At 40.2% G+C, this 7,254-nt stretch overlaps 2 pseudogenes; both read right to left on the minus strand.

Annotated features, from left to right (window-relative positions):
• Window positions 1–2,107: 2,107 nt before the first annotated feature.
• Window positions 2,108–2,695, minus strand: LOC120519916 (annotated as a pseudogene).
• Window positions 2,696–2,868: 173 nt separating this feature from the next.
• LOC120519915 lies at window positions 2,869–5,725 on the minus strand (annotated as a pseudogene).
• Window positions 5,726–7,254: the final 1,529 nt, after the last annotated feature.

A 7,254-nucleotide genomic window follows, 5' to 3' on the forward strand; every position in this document is an offset into this window, starting at 1 on the left:
TGCAACAATAAAACCAAATTTTGACACCATGTGACCATTGACCAGTAGGCCTACCTTCCACCAGTCACTTGATGTCCCCACAAGCTCAGGTCCTCTTTGTGTTTGTAGTTTGGGGTCAAATTAATTTTACAGGATGGGTGGGTTGGGGGGCAGCACCTCTTTGATTGAATTTGTGAATGAGAATGAGGGGCGAGTGTGTCTGTCAGGGTCTCCATTTTTATTGGGTTTCAGTAGCCAATCAGGTGTGTGTGTGTCATAATAAGGGGCGGAGACACCTCAGATCTACAAATACTAGTCTGACCAGCAGGGGTCACTGTTAATTCACAGTCACATGTCCTTCAGACTGACACCCCAACAACTACTGAGGTACCCAAGTGTCACTGAATGTCACCTGTTAAGTAGGACAGGCGTGTGGTCCTGCTGGATCAGCACAACTGAAAGGCGCTATACAGACTCAGTATCAAGAGCTCTTAAATAGTGACTATATGTAGGAGCAGAGAGTGACAGATGGGACTGGAGGGTTGTCCACTCACCAGACATTTTGTGACCCTCCATTGGTCACTCAAAGGGTCATTCACTTCAGAATGAATTCACTGTGAATGTCTGAAGACGAGGACTCACCGGTCAGTCAGATGTCGGCCATACTGATAGAGTTTGGTGTTTTAGTTGATGTCACATTAAACTTTAAACTATACCTCCTCCTTGTCCCCAGATTTGTCACTCCTGGTATACTGAAAGCTCCAACATCTTCAAAAAATGAATTCTTGGTCAGTTGGCACACACTTGACATGGGTGCACATGTGTGGCTTTGCAGTGGAGTGGCACCCCACCCAGGGTTGGCCCACTTTGTTCACAAACCTGAAATTGAAAAGTGGATAGGATAAATACAATAATAATATGCCCAGGCTGACCCTCTGCCCCCCACACTACTGAGCTGTTCAGTTACTAATAAAGATGAACATTAAATGGTGAATTTGACACTCATGGACACCACAAGAAGTTGTAGAGCATTGAGGACTGAAGTCAGATGTGATGTTTCATTTTGGGTTTCATTTCTGCATTAAATGAGTTACAATGAATTTTGTATGAATTTCATGTAAATGGTATTTATTTTATTGCTGTATGTATGGTGTGTTGTTGAATATTTTGCTTCTAAGTCTCATGTTTATGTATTTTGTTGGTTTAGTTATCCCTCATTTTTTTTTTTTTTGTGTTCCTTGTGGAGCCTGGGGGGTGGGGACACTTGACACTGCAGCTGGAGCTCCCCCCCAGGGGTATTTAAGAAGAAGCTGCAGATGAAAGAGTCGCTCCAACACTGGGCTCTGTCCTGTCTGGTGGGTCTGCTTTATGTTTTGGTGTTTGGTGGTCCTTCTGGACTCCTGCTCTGATTTTTTTTGTAAGTGTATTTTAATCCTTTCTTTAATTTTTTATATAATTATTTTAATACTCAGTAAACTGTGTTTGATTTTATTGCGCCAGATATATTTTTGTTTTTCTATATTTACATTTTCTCACTAAGGAGACTCTTATCTAAAAGACATTAAAAGTTAACATCAGTCTGGGGACTGTTTGGGTACAAGTGTGACGGGGAGCAGTGGGCCCAATTGGTTTAAATTCTGCTAACAAAAGGTTAATGTGCAGGGCACCTTTTCCGAGTTAGTGACATTAAAAGTGGTGTCCCTTAGGGTCCGCACTGTGGCCACTGCTCTCTTTAATATACTAGCGACTGGGAAATCCATACTTTCTCTGCTAAGAATTATTTGTTTCTTTAAGTCCCTGAAATGATTTTGTTTTCATGGCACTGATTTGTGCCTAAAATAGACCTTTTTGGCCGATGTAATGAAGAGCTTCCTGTTTAAAACGGGGCTGCGAGACGTGAATTCAGTTCTTTGACGCACCTCATTTGATTTTTTCTGGCAAACAAATTTTCAAAACAAACCGTATATTACAACTCTAATCAGAGTCGGAGTAATAATTATGTTGGCAGGATCATGTCGCCAGTCTCCGACTGATGACTGTTAACAATTGGTTCAACAACCATTTCTATAGAATTCCAATCCATATACATCGGATTATTGAAAGGTTCGGTGTCCATTGAAACCTCAGTCTAATTGGCTGATTGCTGGCCATGTTCTGCTTGGTGGTCCATATCAAAAATTTCGTTATATACACAATTTTGAGTGAACACTCGATTGGACCCTTGAACGAGCATACCTTGTGCAGGTGTCTCGATGACTTTGACTTTAATTTTGTCCTTGTTCTTTCCTCTTGAGAAAGCAACATATAATTGGCCATGTTAAAATACTGGCTGTGGCAAGTAAATTCTTACCTCATCAAATGACTGACCTTGTGACTTATTAATGGTTATTGCAAATGCCAAGGTCAGAGGAAATTGTCACCTTTTCAGTTGAAAGGGTAGATCAGTCTGTAATGGTGAGAGATCAATTCTCGGTATAAGCGCTGGTTTCCTAACTGCTTTACCTGTCAGGACTTCAGCAGAAATATAGTTTGCATGCAAGCCTTTGACAATTAATCTTGTGCTATTGCACAGACCCCTTTTTGGGTTCAAATTCCGTAGGAGCATTATAATACCACTTACTTTCAGATACAACTCATGAATTGGCATTCCAGATGGAGTAAAAGTATTTAAGAGCTCGACAGGATAGTTTGCATTGTCTTCCTCATTGTCAGACATAATTGAGTCAACGCTCAAGTAAGTTCGTCTTTCTCCTTCGAGACGTTTAAGTACTTCTGCATTTATTCTGTGCACATCGTCATTCTTTGGAGTAAGAATGGCACGTTGGCAAAGTTCTTCATATCTTCAACTTTCATTCTTTTACGGAAAACCGAGTCCACCAAATTTCCACTTTAGATAAATTGTGGTGGAACTTCAATCATGTCTTCAGCAAGGTTTGAATCGTTGGTAAGTTTTCCATCACCAAGCTTGAGTAACCATTCTTGGTGGTCAACTTGGCCTGGAGCAAGGCGCATGTTGGTTGAAAGTTTAAGCGTTTTAAACTTTCGCCACAGTTTGCCCATTTTTAGTGAAGCTTGAACAATCTTCACCCTGTTTCCTTTCTTAACGACAGGAAGTATTTGGTGAAAGTCACCTCTGAGAATGATGACCTTTCCACCAAAAGGTTTGTTGTTGTTCATGAGATCACGTAAAAGTTCATCTACTGCTCTCAGTGCATAATGTGGTGTCATTGTAACCTTATCCCAAAGAATGACTTTTGTCTCCCTGAGCAATTGTCCTGCTAGGGATGTTGGTTTCATACTTGAACTTGAGTTGTCAAGCAGTGGTACTGGCAGCTTAAAAGTTGAATGGTATGTAGCTCCCATGGGTAACAAAGTGCCTGCTATTCCAGTGGACACACAGTCACATGATGGTACAGTGTTTCATACGTGAAAGTTTTGCCACTTCCACCTGGTCCATCCAAAAAGAACAGCCTATCTTTCTCTTTATCATCCTTTACTGCTTTCATTATTGATTTTATTGCAGCTCTTTGCATTGAATTAAGCTCCACTTTTTTCTGGGATGCGATGTCCCGTGATGCTTGAAAATTGATCTCAGGCTCAAAAGTGTACCAACTCGTGCCAGGTGGGGTTCCGACAATCTATAGTGAGCTAAATTTTTGCTATGGATAAGCAATGTTTCCTGAATATCTAATAGGGCTTGATATTCAGCATTTTGTGTATCATAGCTTCTATAGGTAAAGTCTTCGATCATTGACTCGTTGTGACTTTCCCCCAGAACCCTAGCGTTCTTTGGTTCACAAAAGACACAAAAAAATGCAAACATTTGCCTTACTTCGTATGGCATCTTGCATATGGAAGTCTCAGTAAGAGTGTTATCCCACTCTGTGTCATCAGCAAGCAGGTTCCTTGCTTCAGGTATACTACACATTCATAGGTTCTTAGATATTCAAAAGATGTTGCCTTTCTTACATTAAGTAGAAGCAAACGGAGGTAGTACAAGTCGCCTTGTCTTGGAGAAGCAGTGTACATCCTTCCAATTTTATTAAAAGACCCTTGTCTTTTTTTCCAAATATGTTTCTTTCCTTGAGCTTGAGAATTGACAATGTATGTGTAGTGCTCAGGTATTTCAGTATAGAGGTAATGCCTCGCATCTTCATCGTCTTGGTTCAGCTTGAAATAAGCTGTGAGCTTGTCATCCATTTCTTGCAGGGCTTCAGATTCATTTCCATCTTGGAAATATAAAACCTGTTCACCAGGTAAATGCAATGGCAATTTCTCAACACTATGTGATTGTTTGTGCATGTCAAAGGAGAATATTCTCCAAATTGCCTCGGGGGCACTGGTATACCTGGAATCTAAAAATTGGTTGACTTTATTGTGTTCCAATGAGCCTCTGCCATCATTTTGGCGAATTTCTATATTTGCACAATCGTGCCCTTTATAAATGTATTTAAATAAATACTTGACACTTTTTATTGAAGCACACACTTCAACGTTAATGTGAAAGCTGTATTTCAATAGCAGATATGGATTATACGGGATGATCCATCTGTTATCAATATCATACAGTATTTTCCTGCTGCAAATCCCACTCCTGTGTTGGTTCTTCTGTACACCGGGTACCCATTTACATTACAATTTGTTTCATTGTTAAACTCTTTGGGATACTTCTTGGTACATTCTCCATATGCCATACATTGGCAAGTCTTATTTATGTCACCACATGGTCCATGCGCCATGTGTTTCATGACAATTGTATGAAGTCTTGGATGTAATTTTGGATCTGGTATTTCTGCCGATACAAATTTGTCCACATCTTCAGCAGATCTGGCTTTGTCATCTGCTTCCAGAACAATCAGAATATGTGAATGTGGCAATCCCCTTTTTTGGAACTCGATAACATGCACATGAGCTGTCGTTTTTCCAAGAATATGTTTCTTGGTTATGTCATCTAATAACTCTTTTAGCTTGAGCTTAAATACTCGGACTACCAAGTCCGGTCTGAACTCTGGTTTCTGGCCATTCTTTAAATTTTCAGTGATTTCTTTCCATTTAGGATTGCACGTCATTGTTATAAACAAATCAGGCTTTCCATCTTTTCTAATTATTGCCATGGAATCTTGATAATGCATTTGCATTGGTCTAGGGCTTCCAGCAAAGCTTGAAGGCAGTATTACCTTCCTTCCAGGCTTAAGTCCCAAATTCTCTGCACGATTCACAATGTAGTCATGCAGTGCTGTGTAGTTCTCACACCTCAAGTCTTTTTGGTGCTGTTCAATGTAGTAAAGCCTATTTGCCTCAACTTTACAATAGGCGTCTACAATATATTGCTGACTAAGTTTGCCTGCATAGAAAGGGGATAAAACTCCGGCCTTTCGTGAAGAAGGTAAAAGTAATACATTAGCTGGGTTACATTTTTCCCATTTCCATATTGTTTTATATTAGTAGTCCATCCTGGTTCTGCAATGGGAATGAGTAGTGGATATATCATTGCATCTAACCCAGAATGAAGAATACTCACACACTGAAATGCGTTTGTTGATCTGGACTGCACTCTGAAATCCCTTTCGAAAGGTGGTGCACCATCTCCACTCTGAAAGATAATTGCTACCTCGTTATAGCGGGGAGCATTGTATCTTCTTTGACTGTCCTTGTGAGCGTTTATTAATGACATGCTAATTTGCTTTGGTTGACGTTCTTCAGCTAACGCCCTTTGCTCTTCTTCTTGTTCAACTTCAAACATCATTTTGTATGCTTGAGCATACGGGTTATTTTGAATCATGAAAGCACTCAACTCTCTAATGCATTTATATTCGCAACCGCTGTTTGTCAATAATGACATTCTTTGATCAGCTGCTTCGTCTGGGTCTAATATATAGATTTGAGCAAATTTTGGTGTTTCACCCTCTCCGGGGTGCAAGGGTCCAGATTGATGGTATATTTGACCATGTATTCTGTAACAATATGGAACATGGCCTGGAGGCAGGGATATCTGTGTGCCCATGGATGCACAGACTAATGCACTGTTGTACTTTCTGATATTTTCCAAGAAGTGCTTGGAGTTTGGGTCTAAATATGTCAACAGGTTCTTAAACCTGTCAGGGTATCTGTAGGGTTAATTTGAACTCGACCTTTATGACAGCAATTGTATTCTCCACCTTGCTTGCTCTCACAGGTAAAGTTCAATGAGTTGCAATGTTTGCACAGTTTGTCAAATGCGCCAGAGAACTTCGTTCTCAATAATATCTGTGTGATTGCACATGGCAATGCCGTGCTGCTGAGCATTTTCACACCACAAGGCACGGGCTGCTCGATTTCTTTCAACCCGTGCTGCATTTGCGGCTGCTTCAGCTTCTTCAGTCGCTTGTGCACGGCTGGCACGATTTCTTTCAGCGTTAGTAGCATTTGTAGCCGCACGCTGCTCATCCGCTTGTTATGCATGTTGTGTACGCCTGGTCGCATTAGCAAGTCTACGCTCCTTGTCAGTCATGTGACTTTGTTTCCTACGATTCGCTCCGCCGCTGCTCTTCTGGCTGCGTGGCAATCGCCACTCATTTTAGATCTGAGATTTTCTAATTATAGAGGCATTGCATGGTTCTAACTTGTATTGAGTCGAGGTATTGATGCGAACACCATACATACGGATAATATCAAATTATATATAAGGATAATCAATAAAAAGGGTAAACCCCATTTTTATTAATAAAAGTAATGATTATTTTGTGTATAGTTACCTATTTTCTGTTATTATTTTTCACAGATGAAAGATTTATTTTTTGTAAGTATATTGATCATCCACAAACATTCGTTTCGCCTGTCAATTCTGCCGAGTTTTGAACTCTGCTGATGCCTCATGTTCTTCAAACGGAGCTCAATGAATAAGGATTGGAAACACCAAGCAGACATGCGCACTGGCTAATGAACCGTCAAGGCGAAGCGCTGAGCAGACCGGAGAAGTTAAAGGAGGCTTTGTGAAGCCTCAACACACTCAAAGGCATTGAGCTCTTTATTTGTGAGAGTCTCTCTGACTCTTAACTCTCTAGTTATATTTTGTAATTTGTATTAACACTACACACTTCAGTTGATGTAGTTAAGAGAAGGACTGAAACGACAATGCAGGCAGTTGCTGACAATTCATTATTGTTATTGTGCATTGCCTTTGTCTGATACATTGTGTCAAAGATATATTGTAAAATAGCAACTTTATATATAGAAAAAGATTAGATAAAACGTGCAACATTTTTATACAACGCTTAATTTTCTTTAAAGCGTATA

Source organism: Polypterus senegalus, unplaced genomic scaffold, assembly GCF_016835505.1.
Source record: "Polypterus senegalus isolate Bchr_013 unplaced genomic scaffold, ASM1683550v1 scaffold_2029, whole genome shotgun sequence".
In the NCBI taxonomy this organism is placed as follows: Eukaryota; Metazoa; Chordata; class Cladistia; order Polypteriformes; family Polypteridae; genus Polypterus; species Polypterus senegalus.